The sequence below is a fragment of the Nuphar pumila genome, unplaced genomic scaffold, assembly GCF_984573655.1.
Source record: "Nuphar pumila unplaced genomic scaffold, dmNupPumi1.hap1.1 HAP1_SCAFFOLD_1466, whole genome shotgun sequence".
Lineage (NCBI taxonomy): Eukaryota > Viridiplantae > Streptophyta > Magnoliopsida > Nymphaeales > Nymphaeaceae > Nuphar > Nuphar pumila.
The window spans coordinates 1-17,246 of record NW_028323684.1 but is presented as its reverse complement, the minus strand read 5'-3'; the positions used below and the strand labels follow the sequence as shown (position 1 = coordinate 17,246).

The window sequence follows — 17,246 nt, the reverse complement described above, 5'->3', positions numbered from 1 at the left end:
CATGTTGTCTGTCACCTCGACAGTCAGATTAGTTGCTTTGTGTCCCATGGGCGTGAGCCCTGCTCAAAAAGGGGAAGGAGTCGGTACGATTCCATCGTGGGAGGAGCATACACGCGTATGGGAAGCATGCATGTGTTGTTGCGTGACTCATGTGTGCTGTTTGCCTGCGTCTGTATTGAGACTGGGGCATTTGCTTATGACGTGTGCTTATGCGTATGAACGACATGAGCGGGCTGGATGGTCATGTTGTTTGTGAATTCTTGGCTCTGATCTGTGACAATCAAGAGTTTGAGAGACTTGACGTGCGATTTGAGAACCAGTGATTGCTCGCACCCACCCTGAGGTCTGAGGTGAGGTTGACTCCCACGTGTCCTACATACACCATTTTAAACTTACACCATTTTAAACTACGCGTTTAGATGTTAGTCCTGGTGTTTGTTTGGGTTGCAACAATATGCCCACTGGCTTATGTTTGGTCGCATTGTCTCGCGCTGCACATTAGCCACGCACCTTTCTTGCTCGGTCTCTTTCCTGGAAGTTTGTCTGGCGCCAAACTGTTGCCATGCTTGATGACGCCGCAAGATCTCCGCAAAGCGGTCCTCATAATAAGACGCCGAGGCCGTAAACTCCGACTGGGAGGGTGCCAACCTCTGAAGGTCGTATGCTGCTCGGAGCCGGGGGTCGGATAAAGTTGCATACGCCTCGCTGACCGCAGCAAAGGTGGCTGCGCAGGATGGTTCCTTGCTCACATCCTGCACGCGTCCAGGGCATGCTGTTCGGTACGACGGGAGCAGATGCGCGGATTGACATCAGCTGCAGGTGTACGCACCGGGTGATATCGGACGGCCTGCCGCCGATAAGCTGCCTTGATGTCCTCTTGAGTCGCTTGGGGACTGACGCACAAGACGACGGTAATAGTCCGACCGTGCCATCCTCTCTTTCCACGGACGGAAGCAATTGCACACGTGCGCACAGCGTACACAAGATCACAGAACCGCCCAAACACAAATTACGCTTGTGAATGGTGTTCACTCGCATATTGTGAGCACGAAACGCCAGGCTGCTCATCTCGATGGTCAGCTCCCAGAACTAGAAGCCAGCCCTGCATGGCCCTGCTTTCTCGGACGCAAAAACGAAAAAAACTATACAGTTGCCGTTTCCCGTGCTTGGTTCTTGCACGACCAAGAACACGCTGTGCACCCTATGAAGTGCACAGCGACAGAGAGCATCGTGGGTTGTGCGCGGCTCGTTTTGCGAGTTTGTTCGAAATTATGACTTCTGCTCCGGCATGATGGAGCACGCCATAGGTTGCCATCCGCGCGTATGTCCTTCGCGCACACTGCCCACTAGTGTCATTGGTGCACTGGAATCAATTCAATCAACGACCTGTGCCTATCTGAGCTATCTTTCAGATATCTTTCAGTCGCAACGACTAATCCCCCTCGTTGCGCTGCATGCTCCAAACCCATCTTCCCAACTCAGTCCCCCGAGGACCTTGAATGCTTGATTGCCAGATGAATGATGTGGGCGCATGTGCTGCAAAAAGGAGGCCTGCGGTTCACAGTTCCTATTCTCTGAATTATGCAAAAAGGTAATCTCGCACAGCAGTCTGTCTGACGACATACACGCACATGACTGTGTAGCCGAATGGCAGATTCGAACTGCCGTTAGTGGATCAAGAGTCCACTGTGATAACCACTACACTAATCCGGCTCAAATGTATGCCAATGGTGTTCGCAAACATTGCTTATGTCATTTTGTAATTTGCTCAATGAATTATAACGCTCTGGCGTTTGGACGCAAAGGCCCTACGTGAACTTCTATCGTCACGAACAACGCTTTACGCACAAAATTCACCTGTCGTTTGGATGCCAACGCGTAGGCTGCAAATAACGTACAGCCGCCTTTCAGGGTTGTAATTACCCCTATTCACATTCCAAGTCCAGAAGCCTAGACAGCATTAGTACACAACGTATCTGAAACGTATTCGAACAAGGAATGTCGTGTCTAGAATACTTTGCCGCAACGCAAAGCTCCGAATGCGACCTTTTCTGTCAGCCTGTGAGCTGCACAGCACCAAGAGAGATCTCACGGTAGCAGCGTTCAGATAAAGCTTCGTAGCTGGTCTCTTTGGCTCATGGGCGCGCCTTCGTCTGGGCACAGGCTCAGAGCAGGTATCTCGAGAGATACGGTCACCATTTGGCGTCTTGCGAGTACAAAATATGACTGCCGCTCACGGAAAGGCGTACTGTGACAGGAGCGCTGGTGCTCCAGTCGCTGTGCGACGCTGTGAAAGGCCACGATGATGACGGTATGCCATTCATTGAGCAACGCTTTGCACATACTTCTGTCGCACTGTTTTCTCAATGCGTTTCCACCGGACAGAAAGGCAATTTGTGTTAGCCCTCCTGGACTTGGGCAGTTGCACAGAAACTGAAGACACTGCTTGACACAGCTTAGGATGCCAGCCTCCTGATCGTTGCTCAAAGGCAGTGCACGCAGTACTCCATCTTACGCTGTGCCCAACAGTCTCTGGCAGGCGCCAAGTGCAAGCTCGCATGGGGGGCAGATCCGGCGTGCGCGGGGGTGGGGCCCAGGACCTGCAGCATTGAGAGTTGCACCCACCACACGCTCGCCTGCTAGAGGGAAGGAGAGCCTTGTGAGCTGGGTTACGGTGCGCCATCGGCCTGCACAGCACCGTTAAGGATGCCTGCACATGCTGGACGTGTTCTTGCCCGGTTCGACGCCGATGCAGGCGAATCACGTTTGTGCGCATAGAGGTCTTGCTAGGCTGGTCATGTCATGGAAACGGCTTGGTGATACTGCGCTGTCGATTGGTTGCAGTGCCAAGCTCAATGTACCCCGTGGCGTAACAGGAGGCAGCAGCCAGGTGGTGAGGTCATTGAGGAGTAAGTGAAACATGCAGCCGTATGCTTGACTTGGGGTTGTATGATCACCAGTTTGCGTCAGCCATGCTCAGTAACCAAACGTGCCGAATGATTTACATTCCACTAGTAGACAAGACCCTCCCAGTCAACAATTTGTGTGTGGTTCTTGCACACTGGATGCCGTGACACAGTGATCGCCATGAATTTCGGCAGGTCACCCAGTGCCTCTGGCACTGTGAGCTGGACTGTTTCCCATTCAATGCATGCTGATTCCGAGGCCCTCAGCATGCCCGCATAAGCCATCAGGTTCCAACTCGTAGACTGGATGCGAACCTCATCCAGAACCCTGCTCCTGAGGAGCTCGTTGATTGTTGCGAGCATGTCCCCACCGATGGCTATCTTAAGCTGTGTACAGATCATCTCCCATTTGCGTGATGATGCGCTTGAGCAGGTATAGCAAGTGAGCTTGTGGCTCGTCTGATAAGTGATACCGTGATACAGTGCCGCTCCCCACTTGAAAGCTTTCATTTGGCTTTCAAAGTGTGCTTCTTCAGCCCCTTGTTTTGTGCTTCCATCAGCCACAAAATGCATGACAGCTCTGACCACCTAGGAATGTCCATGCCTGGCAGGGTAGCAAGGAGTTTGTCACAATTTGCCAATTGGTGCCTGAGCGTGTTGCTAGTGTTGGCGCTTTATGCAATGTTTGACAAGTTTTTCAAAGGAGACCGCAGAGCTCCGAAAGGACACTTTTATTTTTTCATAGAAAAGGAAATCGAAATAGTTCAATTTTATAAATATATGAACTTGTATTGTACCCTTTCAGTAAAATATAAAAGATTGGACCTAATTGAACAATTTAATAAACTTAGGCGAAAGAAGGCTTATTTGCAAAGTGCTGACTGACTTTCTACTGAAAAATGGGAAAAGCTTGTCCGCTTATGGTACAATATTAAAATATATAAATAGCTTAGGAGCTGCAATTTTTGCTTGGAATGAATGTTAGCTTTTACTTTACAAATAAATATTACTTAAAATAGGCCAAAGACTCTCCGCTTTGTCATACCCAGAAACACCTGCGTCCATCATTTTGCAAGTCAAAGTTGAATGCTACCGCCGTCAAAATAATCTTCAAGGCTTGCTTTTTATCAACGTTCTTGCCAAATGGACGCGATAGACCTGACTGATTAAGCAATATGCATGACTCAACTGGACCCAACACCATATTCTCCATGTACGGTAGTCTGGACATCACTTGGCCAAGTGGCGTAACGCAACGCGGCCGCGAGGGTTCCTATAGGTACCAAAAATCGCGATGTAGTCCATCTAATTTCCGGATCAAATGTTTTTTAGGAAGAGAGCCTGACGCAACGCAACGCTGGGCATTTGGCCAAGTGTTGCCTAGACTACGGTTGGCAACCAAGGCCACCGTATTTGCATAGGCCACTGTGGCACTATAACCACACACTATAACATGTGCTTCTGCACCAACTCGATGTACAGCAGTAGCAAGCCTGGAGGCGGAAAGGCATACAAGACCTCTGACGAAAGGTAAGACAACCCAGCACAATGAAGTCTGCCGTCCATCTGGAAGGGAGACACACATTCTAATGGTAATCTCGTGACCAGGTGCGATACAACCGCCCCCAGCGACACGAAGACGTCTACCGCAAATGGTCCCTTCCACTCCCACAGCACTTTGAGCGCTCGGGTGTGATCATGCACTTACATGGATCCTTACTTCCGCAAGGTGATTCCACCAAGTTGCCCTGAGCAGGTCAAAATGATTGCGTCTTTGGCTAGATATTGAACAGACACAGCGATATCGTGTTGCAGACACAATGCCAAATCCTGACTGATTATGCCTGCAACTCCGCTGATTTTGTATGACCCTTCTTAGCAAAAGCTGTAGGTTTTCCAAATGATTCATGAGGATTTGCATCTTTTTCACTCATGCTGCTGTTGTGCCCAACCTCAATATCAGAGTCCATAAGATCCGCTCACTTTGTGGTTTCCCTCACTGACATATCCATACGCCAGCTCAGAGATTGCAAGTTCTACTGCGCTAGCGGAAGCAATGACTCGGACCGTTGTCAGATAAGGCATCGCTTGCAGTGAACACAAGTTTCCAATGTATAGCCGAATGACAGATTCGAACTGTCGTTCGTGGATTCAGAGTCCACTGTGATAACCACTACACTAATCAGGCTGATGAAGTTAATGTCTGTCTGTCTGCAAACATTGCTTATGTCATCTATGGTTTGCTCAATTGGAGCGCACACGTTTGGACGCAGAGTCCGTGCGTGAACGTCTATCGTCATGCATAACTTGCGATATATTGAACGACATATATGCTCAGAATGCGCTTGTCGTTTGGATTCCAGCGCGTAGGCTACAAACAACGTACAGCCGCCCATCAGGGTTATAGTCACCCCTATTTGCATTACATGTTAAGTAGCCTAGACAACATTAGTACATATCTGAAACGTATCCGAACAAGGTGTGTTGGATCCAGAATGTTTTGCCGCAACAAAACGCTCCGAATGCGACCTTGTCTGTCAGCCTATGAGCTGCACAGCACCAAGAGAGATCTGACAGTAGCAGCGTTCAAATAAACCTTCGTAGCGGGTATCTTTGGCTCATGGGCGCGCCTTCTTATGGGCACAGGGTTCAGAGGAGGTACGCCACCATTGGGCGTCTTGCGAGTACAAAGCATGACTGCCAGATGCTCACGGCTTCACATGCAGCACCCGGAAAAGGCGGACTAGACAGGAGCGCTGGTGGCTCCAAGTCGCTGTGAAAGGCCATGATGAGGAAATGCCATTCACTGAGCAACGCTTTGCACATACTCCTGTCGCACTGATTTCCCTCAATACCCTCACCGGGCAGGCGTACTAGCCAAGGGCAATTTGTGCGGTTGCACCCTGCAGGACAGTACTCCAGGACTTAGGCAGTTGCACAAGAACTGAAAACACAGCTTGACACAGCTTGGGACGCCAGCTTCCTGATCGTTGCTCAAAGGCAATGCACGCATTGATCCATCTACTTACGCTGACAGCATCGCTGTGGCCCACAATCCCTGGCAAGCGCCAAGTGCAAGCTCAGAGGGGGGGCAGATCCGACGTGCCCAGTGAGGGGCCCAGGACCCGCGGCACTGAGAGTTGCACCCACCACACACTCGCCTGGTAGAGGAGGGAGAGCCTTGTGAGCTGAGTTACGGTGCGTGCGCACAGCGCCGTTAGGGATGGCCACACATGCTGGACGTGTTCTTGCCCGCCGAGGCAGGCGAATTATATGTGTGCGTATTTGTCTCGCTAGGCTGGTCTATGTCATGGAGAAAACAAAACAAAAGTGCTTGGCGATACTGCGCTGTCGGTGGGTTTCAGTGCCAAGCTCAATGAACCCAGTATCGTTCCTGGAGCGTTTAGGTATCAAGTCAGACGCCATTCCTGTAAGTTTAAGCCAAACAACCTACTTACTCAAAAGAGAAGGTTGCTTTTATGGACAGTGTTCTGAACTTTGCGGGGCATCTCACGCTCTCGTGCCGATATGCGTGGAGTCAGTTAAAGCTGAAGACTACATTGATTGGGTCAATACTAAACTAGATGAAGCTTAAACCGATCATCCATCTCCTGGAACGCTACAGGTGAGGCAGTAGCGCCTGATGAGGTCGTTGAGAACGCCAAAAAGACTTTCAACCCCCTCCCCCCCCCCCCCTCCCCCCTACCCCCTACTAAACATAACATGAAACATGCAGCCGTACGCTTGTCTTGGGGTCGCATTGTCACCAGTTTGCGTCAGCCATGCTCAGTGACCAAACGGTTCACATTCCATTCTTAGAACCCGGTGGCATCCAAAGGCTCTGCAGGTGCTCCAAGGGTGCAAGCTACACCGAGCACGGCTGGGGCTTCCATAGGGCCGTCGTCAGCGAGGGCTTGTAGCATCGCGTGTGGCTGGTGTGGCTGGACGAGCAGCTGACGCCGTCACCGAGGGCAGCGTCATTTGCCCATCCAGCCACACCAGCCACACGCGATGCTACAAGCCCACGCTCACCGTTGTTGCGGACTACGAGCTGCAGGAGCTCAATCGCATGCTGAAGTCGGGCAAACGCTACCCCAGCTGCAAGCTGCACCCCTGAGCAGCTGGGAGGGTTGCCAGCTTACGAGGTATGCACGGAATGTCCCCCTCCCCGTTTGTTGCTGTAGTGAAGGAAAGGCATTATGGTGAGTGTGCGAGGGCATACGCTGCGTTGCTGCATTCGTGTTGTTCGCCGTGCCGTACACAGTCTCGTACAGGGTGCGAAGGTCCCTGGTGTACGGCTGCTCGTGATACGGCCAGGGCGCCTTGAAGCCCGCTTCAAACACGCGGTAGTGGTCCTCCTGGACACAGGGCCTGCTGGCCTGGGCGGTTTTGTCAGGCAGCGTCGCTTCGTGGCGCTCTTTCTGCCACACACGCAGCTCTGCAAAATTTGTTCGCAGCCGGCCTGATGCATGCGCTGGCCGAGAGGCGGCAACTCACGATATTGCAGGCCGTCAAGCCACCTCGCCTTGGCAGTGTGTGCTGTGGTTGCAATCCACAGCGCAGCTGCCGTGATGGACACATATGATTTTTCATGCTTATGAATTCTTCTCTCGTACAATCCTCCGGATCCACGATTACCTCGCCCGTTTGTAGCAGCTGATGCGCCTGACACACAAATGAGGCCCAGGTACTTGTGCTCCGGTATCCTCTGTATCCCATACAAGCCCTTGATTAAGGTACATCATATATACATGAATGGTGATGATGCTTCCGTTGACACTACTTCATAGATCCAAACTTCAAATCGTTGAACAATCAAATCGCTCATCATTGGACAACATGCAGCATCAGGTGGGGCATGCATGGACACGATGAATTGATTGGCATCATTCAGTCCCTCAAGGCACTTCTTGGCCATCAATTCTCGACGCCGTTTCATTGGGAATGGCGCTCCATTAATACGAGTCTTCATATCGAGCAGTTCCTCACATAACGTGTGCGAATCAACACGCTGCATCTTCTCCCCTTTAGCGCACTTTTGGACAGGTACCACTGGGTACCGCTGGACACGAGTCCATGGCATCACCGCATGCATATATATTACAAGCAACAGGGCCGGCAAATCTAGGAAAGGCTACCGAAAGACGAACAAAAGAAAGGAAAAAGGAAGACAAAGCACACAGCGACACAAACAAACACCGCATGCATTACTGAGGCACATGTGATGTGGGCATAGCATTTTGCCTGACGACCTGTTTGCTTCTGACATTGGTGTATGATGTGTTGGTTTCTTTTGTCATTGGCCGGGGCAAAGCTCTCTCAAGCAGCACCAAGTTGGAGCAAAAAAGATGTTGATTTGTAAGACAACCAGTGTACCTGTGCCACCGAGCATCGCCCCAACTGGTGTCGTGAAATGCAAGCCAGGTATTTTTCAACAGGACGGTGTCCGACTGAAGCGACAACGTCGCAGCAATTGGCGGCGGTTCGGCAGGCGAAGCGCACGTTGAAACAACGGGTAACATGGTGTCGCGCCATGGCAACGTCCACGCACAGCGGATTTACAAAGACGTGCTAGATGCTCACGGTGGCAGGCCTTTGGTTTTTGCCATGATAATCATTGAGGATGACTGGATCTGGACTCAACGACCACGCTGCCAGAAGATTGCATATGTACTGTCTGCTCCTCGCTTAGCACTTCCATCAAGGCATTCTTGTCCAAAACGTCTCGTACCATCCATCCTTGCACATCAAAACATGACAAGATGAATAATAATCTAGCAAGCGTTTCCCTTTTACACCAGAAGATGCAACCTGAGCAGAAATCAGCTTGGCATCTGCTGTACAAAGAATGTTATTACATCAGGTACAACGAGACTGAACCGAAAAGTGTGATCTATGCCACGATCTCGTGCAAGTTTGCCACATCGGCACATATCAATCAATGCCCACCCAGTCCACATACATTTATTCATACACATGGTATCTATTCAAAGCTGTCCACACTTCAAAACTAATCAAACAATTGGCAACACGCCATTTCAAAAGCTGCCACTGCATCAGATACATTCACATAGCAATCCATGTCCTGTAGACGTGCCACACCATGCTGAATTAAAGTTGCATGGCGATTGTGTTTGACATGATTGTTAAGGGTGCTTTGAAGGCAATGAAAGTCCAGCACCTCATTGCACAAGACACATGCGAAAGCAAATGCAGAGAATACACATTCAGAAGCGGAAAACGTGAAGAGAGGCCACACATAAACTACAAATCGAGATCAAACGTGACCGCTCTCACTACGCTCGTCACATTCATCGCGCCAAACAATACGACAACACACACATAAAATACAACCTGCCAAGATAGTATACAGTTTTTGCTCGTGCAGATATGATAATACAGTACAAATGATCACAGGCACATAGGTATCACCTGCATCAGGCCAAAAGACGAAGCGGCACCACACAACCAGGCAGCGCAAAGGTGACCAAGAATCACCCCAGAGCCTAGCGGTGCCGGATAACCGTGGTTGCCGACATCAGTTTGAGGGGACCTGTGTACGGTCTGCCTCGGGACTCCGAACCGAGGAGCATCTGCTGAGTGAGCGTCTGCTCAGCCACGATGAAACAAGGGTCGGTTGAGAGCTGCTCTTGCACCGGCATCGGCCCATAGAGCTGCAGCTCGCGGCGCTGCCCATACTCGTCAGCCGGCGGCAGAGTGCACTTGATGTCCGGACTGATGCCAACATGGTCGATTTCGGCCATCTTGGGAGTTTGGTACTTGGCCTGCAGCGCAAGTTATGGCAGTTACATCCGCGTACACCCCACTTGGATATCCACCAGGTGATCATATGACGGCCGGAATCACGCACAGGGCGTCACACAGCACTTATCAGACAAGTCGCACGTTCATATCATATCACTTGTTTTTTTTTCAAGGTCGGCTTCTTCATCGCACTGCTCGAGAGTTGTCCTGACGGACAACTGTTACTGCTGACATGGCAACTGCAGGCAGCGCGGTCGAGAGCAGTGTTTCGCCAGAATGATTCGACCTCCATTTCTGTCCCACAAACTCACGTATTTTCAGGCATCTGATCCCAAAAATCAATCTACCTGGCGAACCAGTGGTCGAGAGTGCCACGGATTCGTTATCGCAATAAGTATACTGGCACCGATGCGGAAGCATTGCACCATGTGACACAGCCTCCTGTTCCCATGAGGTAAGGTCTTTGCCAAGGAGGGCGCCTGACGACAAAGGAGTGGATGAAGAGGAGCATGCGTTGCAGGGGTGCGCACCACGGTGACAAAGAGAGCGGAGCCGTCGTGAAGCTCGTAGAGGTTCTGGATCTTGCCTTTGCCATATGTGGGGCTGTCACCGATGATTTTGGCTCGGCCGTGATCGCGCAGAGCCCCCGCAAGGATCTCTGACGCCGACGCCGAGTTGCCGTTGACCATCACGACCAGCGGGTCGTCCGACACCGCTCGGCCCACTTCCAGCTGCACATGCTGTACCACTGTGTCGTCCCTCCCCGCCACGTTGAAGACGGTCACATCGCCGTTCAGCCACAGCCTCGCCACATCCATCCCTGCACCTCAGCCTGCATCAGCCAGCTTGACAGCATCTACTCCAGGCATTGAGTTGCACACAGGTCTCACGCGCCCGCGACCATTGCAGCCGGACACCAATTGTCGGCCATGGCTAGCAAGACTTGTGCTAATGTCATGTCGTCTGCCACTCCCGTGACATGCATCAGCACATGATGCCCGGGTTTGTAGGTGACACGGAGTTTGCAGACAAGCTTGCGCACGCACCTGAGGCCACGAGTCCTCCGGGGTTGTTGCGCAAGTCCAGGATGAACCCGGTAGCGCCAGCGGAGGAAAGCTCAAGCATGGCGCGCTTGACTTCCCTCGACGCGTTATTGGAGAAGGACATCAGGCGAATGTAGCCCAGTTGCTTGCCCTGCACTCCGAACTTGGTGGCGTATACGGGGCTGAGACTCACGATGTCCCGCCTCATGGTGACGGTCTTTGTGATGGGTTGCATGTTCATGGCTGGCTCAGGCCGCCCAGCCACTCCTGGGATCTGGTCTGTTACTCTGCTCACCTGCAAATGGTATGCTCGTCAAAACCTGGCATTTCTTTCGGCATACAATGCAAGTCTTCCTTTGAGCAGGGTATCCCTTGTTGAGACGGTGATGAAGCAGGCTCCCAAACGCTCAAACCTTCTCACGCTTTGGAGCCTCCAGCAGAGCCAAACAGGTGAGAGGATACTACGCCCTTAGACTGCGATTACATGTGGGCGAGGACCCCTGAAAATGCCAAGGGTCGGCTCACCAAGCGCAAGTGCCCTGGATGCCACAAGGAGAACCTTTTCAGCTCACCTTTCCTGGAATAACCACCTAGTAGACAGACACATTATGTAATCATGGTCATTCAGAAACTGCGTCAGGATATTTGAAATATCTACGCTTCATGATATTTCATTGTACGCACGCGTGGCTGTGTGGAGTGTTACCAACACGTTCACATTGGTGCCTTTCTTGCCTCGCAAAAGCCGTGCGGCATTTTCTCGATCCAGACCGTCCGTGTTGACACCATTAATAGCCATCAGCACGTCACCAGACTTTACGCCTGCCCGTTCTGCTGGTGAATTTTTCAGAGGTGCAAGAACGACGAGGCGCTTGCTGTTCGGATCGGACGCCAACAACATGCCGACGCCGTGCAGTTGGCCCTCGGAGCTGACACGAAATTCCGCGTACTGCCTGCACCGTGTCAGCACGCCCGGTCAGCGGTGAAAACAACATCATCATTAATGGATACGTGTAACAAGTTTGTATGTACTCCGGCCTTTGTTTGGGAGTATCTTGATCTATAATGCAGCCTATGCACACTTGACTTGCCCAACCAAGAACTTGGTAGAAACGCAAAAAACGCAACGCTTCTCCACCATTATATAATACTTATGTGTATTTGATTACAACGCGTGCTCCGTTTACCCCGTTAAATGCCTCATTCGATTGTCTGCTATTATTTGAATTCAGTCGAATCTGAAACGTCGAACTAGCCGTTGCCAAGCACGTTCAGCTGGCAAATGCACGGCGAGTATTTGATGGATACAACATACATAACAGCGCATCAAAGGACAGACCACTTCCCGCTGGTAGTCCAATTTCACCACACATTTTTCACGATAGATGGCACAAGAGAAGCGCACTCGGGAGAAACAATCCGTGTGTAAGGGTCATCCAGCTCATCTAGCATTTCCGAAATTTCGGAATATGCTGCTTCCTTGTTTTCTGCATGGAATGATGCACGCATGTGCTTCTCCAGGTCCTCATCCCAATTCTGCGGTCGTTTGTAAAATAAATCGTTCACTACTGACCAGGCCTCGACGAGTGTAGCTTGCTGGTTGAAAATCTCGGGGTTCTCCGACACAGGCAGACGTAACGTATGACTTTCAGCCGATGCAGGTGAAGTCGCTAGTAAGAGTGCTGCTATGGACGAGAGCACCGACGATGTAACTCTTGTCACCACAGTCGTACTTGCCACTTCAGTCGACGATTTAACGACCATGCATGTACTACGGCAAAATTCGTTTCTCTTCGCTCTGCGACGTGTTGCTATCACCGGTCTTTGATGGCAGGCGAAGCCTGGCAAGTGAAATCGGCCAACCTCAACATTACTCGAATACATACTGTTTCAATCTCAGCTGAAAGAAGAAGGTTCATGGTTAGGCTCAAATATACACGAAACGGTTACAGCTCTTTTTGTCGATTGCGTGAGGAAGCCATTCTCCATGCAAGAAAGGCAGTACTCCTCAAGAGAGTCAACGGTATCAGTACGTAACGGAATATCTTCGGATAGCTACGCTGCTCGTATAATTGCATGTGCTCATGTAATGTTTGACGGAAGCATAGATTCCTGCAGTTTGGAGCAACCACTCAAAGCTGCGAAACTCCAAACGCCCCGAGTATCACCCTAAGGTGTCGGGGCTCATGACATGGAACAAAACGCATTCCAACGCGTTTTACTGTACGACTAACATGTGTCGGAGTTACTTTGTTTTGCCCAAGATTCAGTGGAGCAGACTTTTAAAGACAGACACTCGTCCGTAATCTCGTATCACTGATTGTTTTGGTCAAACAATCGCATGATGCTGCTCAGCATTAAGCAGAGTACGTTGCATCCAAACTGACGAACGGAGGGGTTTCAGCCTTAGATTGAGTAGCAGATGTGGAGGTAGCCAGAGGCTTCAAAGGAATGTATAGGCAACCTCATGAACCGGGGGCCTCTCTCTGTGTCCTTGCAGCGCGCGTGGACGGATGTCACATCGCATCCACCAGGTGTTGAACGCCCTGCGCAACCTCATTCTGACAAGCGATGGTGCTAATGAGGCTACTGCCATATGTCACCAGGTCAAGCAGCGGATGACATGGAAGAGAAGGCATTGTTGCATTAAACATCGCAGATGTCCCATTTCAGCTAGGAGTTACAAGTCTGTTCGTTTTATCATAAGCAAGGCATCGGATCCGTCCTGATAATATCGGCGGCGGCGGCCGACCTCTGCAAAGGCACACCCGCGATATAGCTGCAAGGCGCCCTCATTCACTGCGCTCACTTCCAGGACGAAGTCCTGATTCTCAAACCTGCAAAACACCATAATCTGGCATGAAATGACGTCCAAACGCCAGCCATGTACCGCTGCGAAAGCAAATGCAGCCTTCACGTGACATGGCGCGCCCAACAACATCGCAGTCATCTTGCGCGAAATGAGGGATGCCTGCCATGAGTCGTTTCCCAAGTCTTACTAAACAGCAGGTGCTGGCAGGATGGGCCTATACCATCATCCCATGGCAAACATGGTTTCGCTGTGTACTTGAGGTACAGCAGTAGGGAGGAGCCCAGCGGTGAAATCAAGCACACTGCGGTTTTACAGCATCATGAGCAGATGCGCAATCACAAGTCTTTGAACAAGCGTCCAACAGTTTGAACTCACCTAGGATCGGACAGCAAGCTCTGCAACAGGCTCCTGGCAATCCCTTTACGGCGAACACTCGCATCCACAGCCATCTGCAACACCTGTACCTCCCCCGGAATGATCCAGACGAACAGAACACCCATGACGCACCCTGCCTCTTCCCACACCAGCTGCTCTGCAATGCTGCTCTCCAGCTCAGCCTACAGATACGTCCACATTGCACCTTCACAGTGTTGCTTTCCCTGGCTTGGAATGTCCAACTCTGAACACCATCCCTTGAACACTATTGTTGAACGGACTTGCACAGTCTCGACGCATGAACAAGCTGTAGACCAGGACCTCGTTGCGTCGGTGAACAAGCTGACGCTCTCTTATTCTAGAATGGCAGTAGCCCCACCAAGATCAGTTGCTTTCCATACGCAGCACTATCGAGTTGGTAAGAGTATCTGCGTATACTATCGATGCGGGTTTCTTTAAACAGATACATGGAGGCTCGCACTCATCCACACTGTGGCAACCCTGCGGCAAACCTGTCTGACACACCGACTTTGGGTCCGACCTGAAAGCAAGGACCTCCTGATGCATAATGATGCAATCATTCCAATATACATCAGTTTCTCTGTACTGTCTACACGCAAGAGAGCATTGCTCTCACCTTCACCTGCTCGCAAGTCCATTGGCACCCTGACGATGCAAGCAGCTGGTGGAGACGGAAACAATCGCTCCCTCGAGCTTTACGGATACAGCATGTGATTGTTGTGGCACCTCGCGGGTTTTGCCACTGTCGCTTTGAGATGCAAAGCAGGGGCTGCACATGAGGTGGCTGGCTTCTCGCTGTTGCGTGTCGTGCCAACGGCCACGAAGTGGACATGCTCGCATGCGCCGCGGATCAATAACGGCTAGAGAACATCTGCCAAGACACGCTCGGATGGCATGAAACCACCTCAAGCATCCAACATGCCTAACCACTACAAACTTAAACGTGATAGTTCCTTTGACTAGGCAAGCTCCACAAAGCAAGTGCAAAATTAGGTGCTACTGTTGGCACTGAGTGCTGAGTCTCATGATATAACCCTGGGTCCCAGGCTGGGTGGCCGGGATAGGGTGCGTGCGATGACGGTGCACCTGCCTGACGTGCCATGCCGCAACTTTGAATCTTGAAGGCCCTTGGCAAGTTTTGAGACAGGTCGAATGCAGGCGCCTTTCAACACTTTGATGCCAAGAACGTAGAGTCGTTTTACCTGGAAGCACGGTCAGTGGATTCAAGATTCAAATACCTCCCAGCTGTCGACATTTCCTTCGCGTTGGTAGCAAGCCTTGCGTTCATTGTCAGCCTCCAGTAGTCCTGTGTACAGTAAGTATGGTGAAGCCAGAAGAGCCTGCGCCTTGGGTGAATGCCGAATATATGAGCCGTTTTGTGGGCAAAACTGTACGCCTTGTTGGACAAATTGTGGACCAATCTTCACCTGGGAGCGTCATGCTGAGAACCTCAGACAACTTAAATGTCCAGGCATGTCCTAAGATTTAATGCGCGTCTACTGGTTGCTTCAGTCTGACGTGCTCAAGTTACAAACGTCGTACTCTTGCAGGTTCAAACAGCTGCAAACTCTTTCTACGGGTCTTCGGAAATCGTCGAAGTTATCGGCATCGTGCAAGCTGCACAGCCAGGGCAAGGCTGCGCGACTATCCGAGAGTTGAGGCATGTCGACTACGATCAAGGGCCGAGCAGCAAGCCCTTCAGTGCGTCACTTACCTCCGTCTTGCCTTGTTGCTTCGACTGCTGCCTCAGAATTGCGCAGTATCGGGAACATTCGGATGCATGATGTTTCTGAAAAGTCTTGCTGGAGCTTCTCGGCGCAAGTATCTCTTTTGAGATGTGTATTTCTCGATAGGCATTCTTAGGGTGTGTGTGTGCATGCAGGCTTAGAAAACTATGAGAAGCTTGTTCAGTTCAGCAACAGCCCCCAGTTCCACGGCCAATTTTCTTCCCTGTGATGAGCACATGATGAGCTGGTGTTGCATTTTTCAGAGCAGCGCTGGACCAGGTGTCTACTGGCGACTGGTGTACCAATGCTACATCGACACACTGCAAGGTCTCCAGTCTGCTTGTCTGCACTCGGAAAGGGTGTTCAGGGATCCATCTGACCCCTCTGCTCAAGCATGTGCAGGGCATATGGACATCGGGATTGGCAGTTGTGGAGCTCCCAAAGCCATTTGACGCAAACTGTGATAAAGTTGAGCTCTTCTTGGGAACTCATACCCTGATGTGAAGGAGATATGGCAGCTTATGAGCGTGTTGTATTCCGCATGTATGCAAGTAACCTTGTGACATCCGTTCCTATGCTGCCAGTGCTGGAGCAAAACTTAATGCTATGAAATGCATACTCAACTGCATGATCACAGCAGGCCCTCTTCATTTGGTAACACATTGAAGGCCCAAGCCAGGGCATGTACGTACGCAGATTCGAAACTGATTTTTTCCACTGCAACGGGCGTATCTTGCAGCATGACACCTACGATGCATTGCAAACAACCGAACCTGCGACAATTGGACTGGCATGCGAATGCCAAAAGCTTGCGTGTGTGGGAGCCACGAATCAAATAAAACTTGTTAAAAGCGGCTAGTGTGACCTTGGATGCCATGAGAGTCCTGGACTGATTGACATAAGAATGTGAGGAGAATGAATCAACTACATCATGGGGGAAGTTCCCAGTGCGGATGCCAGAATCTGAATGCAAGGGGCCAGAGGGACGCTACACAAAAAAGTTTGTTTCCTGTCAACACCTTCATGACTGACGGAACTCCTGTGAGAAGTGCCTTCTTTCGTGGCGTATCTCTGAGACAGCAGTCAGAGCAAGTTGAAACGGCTTTCACTTGAATCTGAACAATGTGATGATGCATTCTAGCGCACACTTGGAGTTGAAGATGTCCAGGCGGATGTAGTAATAGTAGTGTTGAAAAAAGTTTGCTCACCCCCATACATACCATCGTGCACAGGGTGTAAAGGTGGACAATCCAAATTGCACCCATGAAAAAGAAGGCAGCGCAGCGCGCATGCAAACTTCTCATCTTATTTTGGCCCTTCAGTACAGGAACACGCAGATTTGATTCGCCTGTCCAGTCGATATGAGAACATCGTGATCTACGTGCTCCTTTGTTTAAGAGTAGACTGCCATCCCAGTATCCTCCGCCCACAAGTAGTGATTTCCAAGTGTTGAGTGCTAGCTCTCCAGCGATAGACTCTAGTGCCTTTCCAAGGATTCCATGTCTACTCTCACAGAGGTCACCGCCCTTGATATCCTCCGGCTGTGCCTGCTATGGGTTAGATTGTTCCCATGTAACGACATGTCAACAGGTTATGG

At 50.8% G+C, this 17,246-nt stretch overlaps 2 non-coding genes across 2 annotated transcripts; both read right to left on the bottom strand.

Moving 5' to 3' along the window:
- Positions 1 to 1,641: 1,641 nt before the first annotated feature.
- Positions 1,642 to 1,713, bottom strand: TRNAK-CUU (transfer RNA lysine (anticodon CUU)). The gene has a single exon. It is a non-coding gene; the product is annotated as a tRNA-Lys (tRNA).
- Positions 1,714 to 5,022: 3,309 nt separating this feature from the next.
- TRNAQ-CUG (transfer RNA glutamine (anticodon CUG)) lies at positions 5,023 to 5,094 on the bottom strand. Its single transcript has one exon. It is a non-coding gene; the product is annotated as a tRNA-Gln (tRNA).
- Positions 5,095 to 17,246: the final 12,152 nt, after the last annotated feature.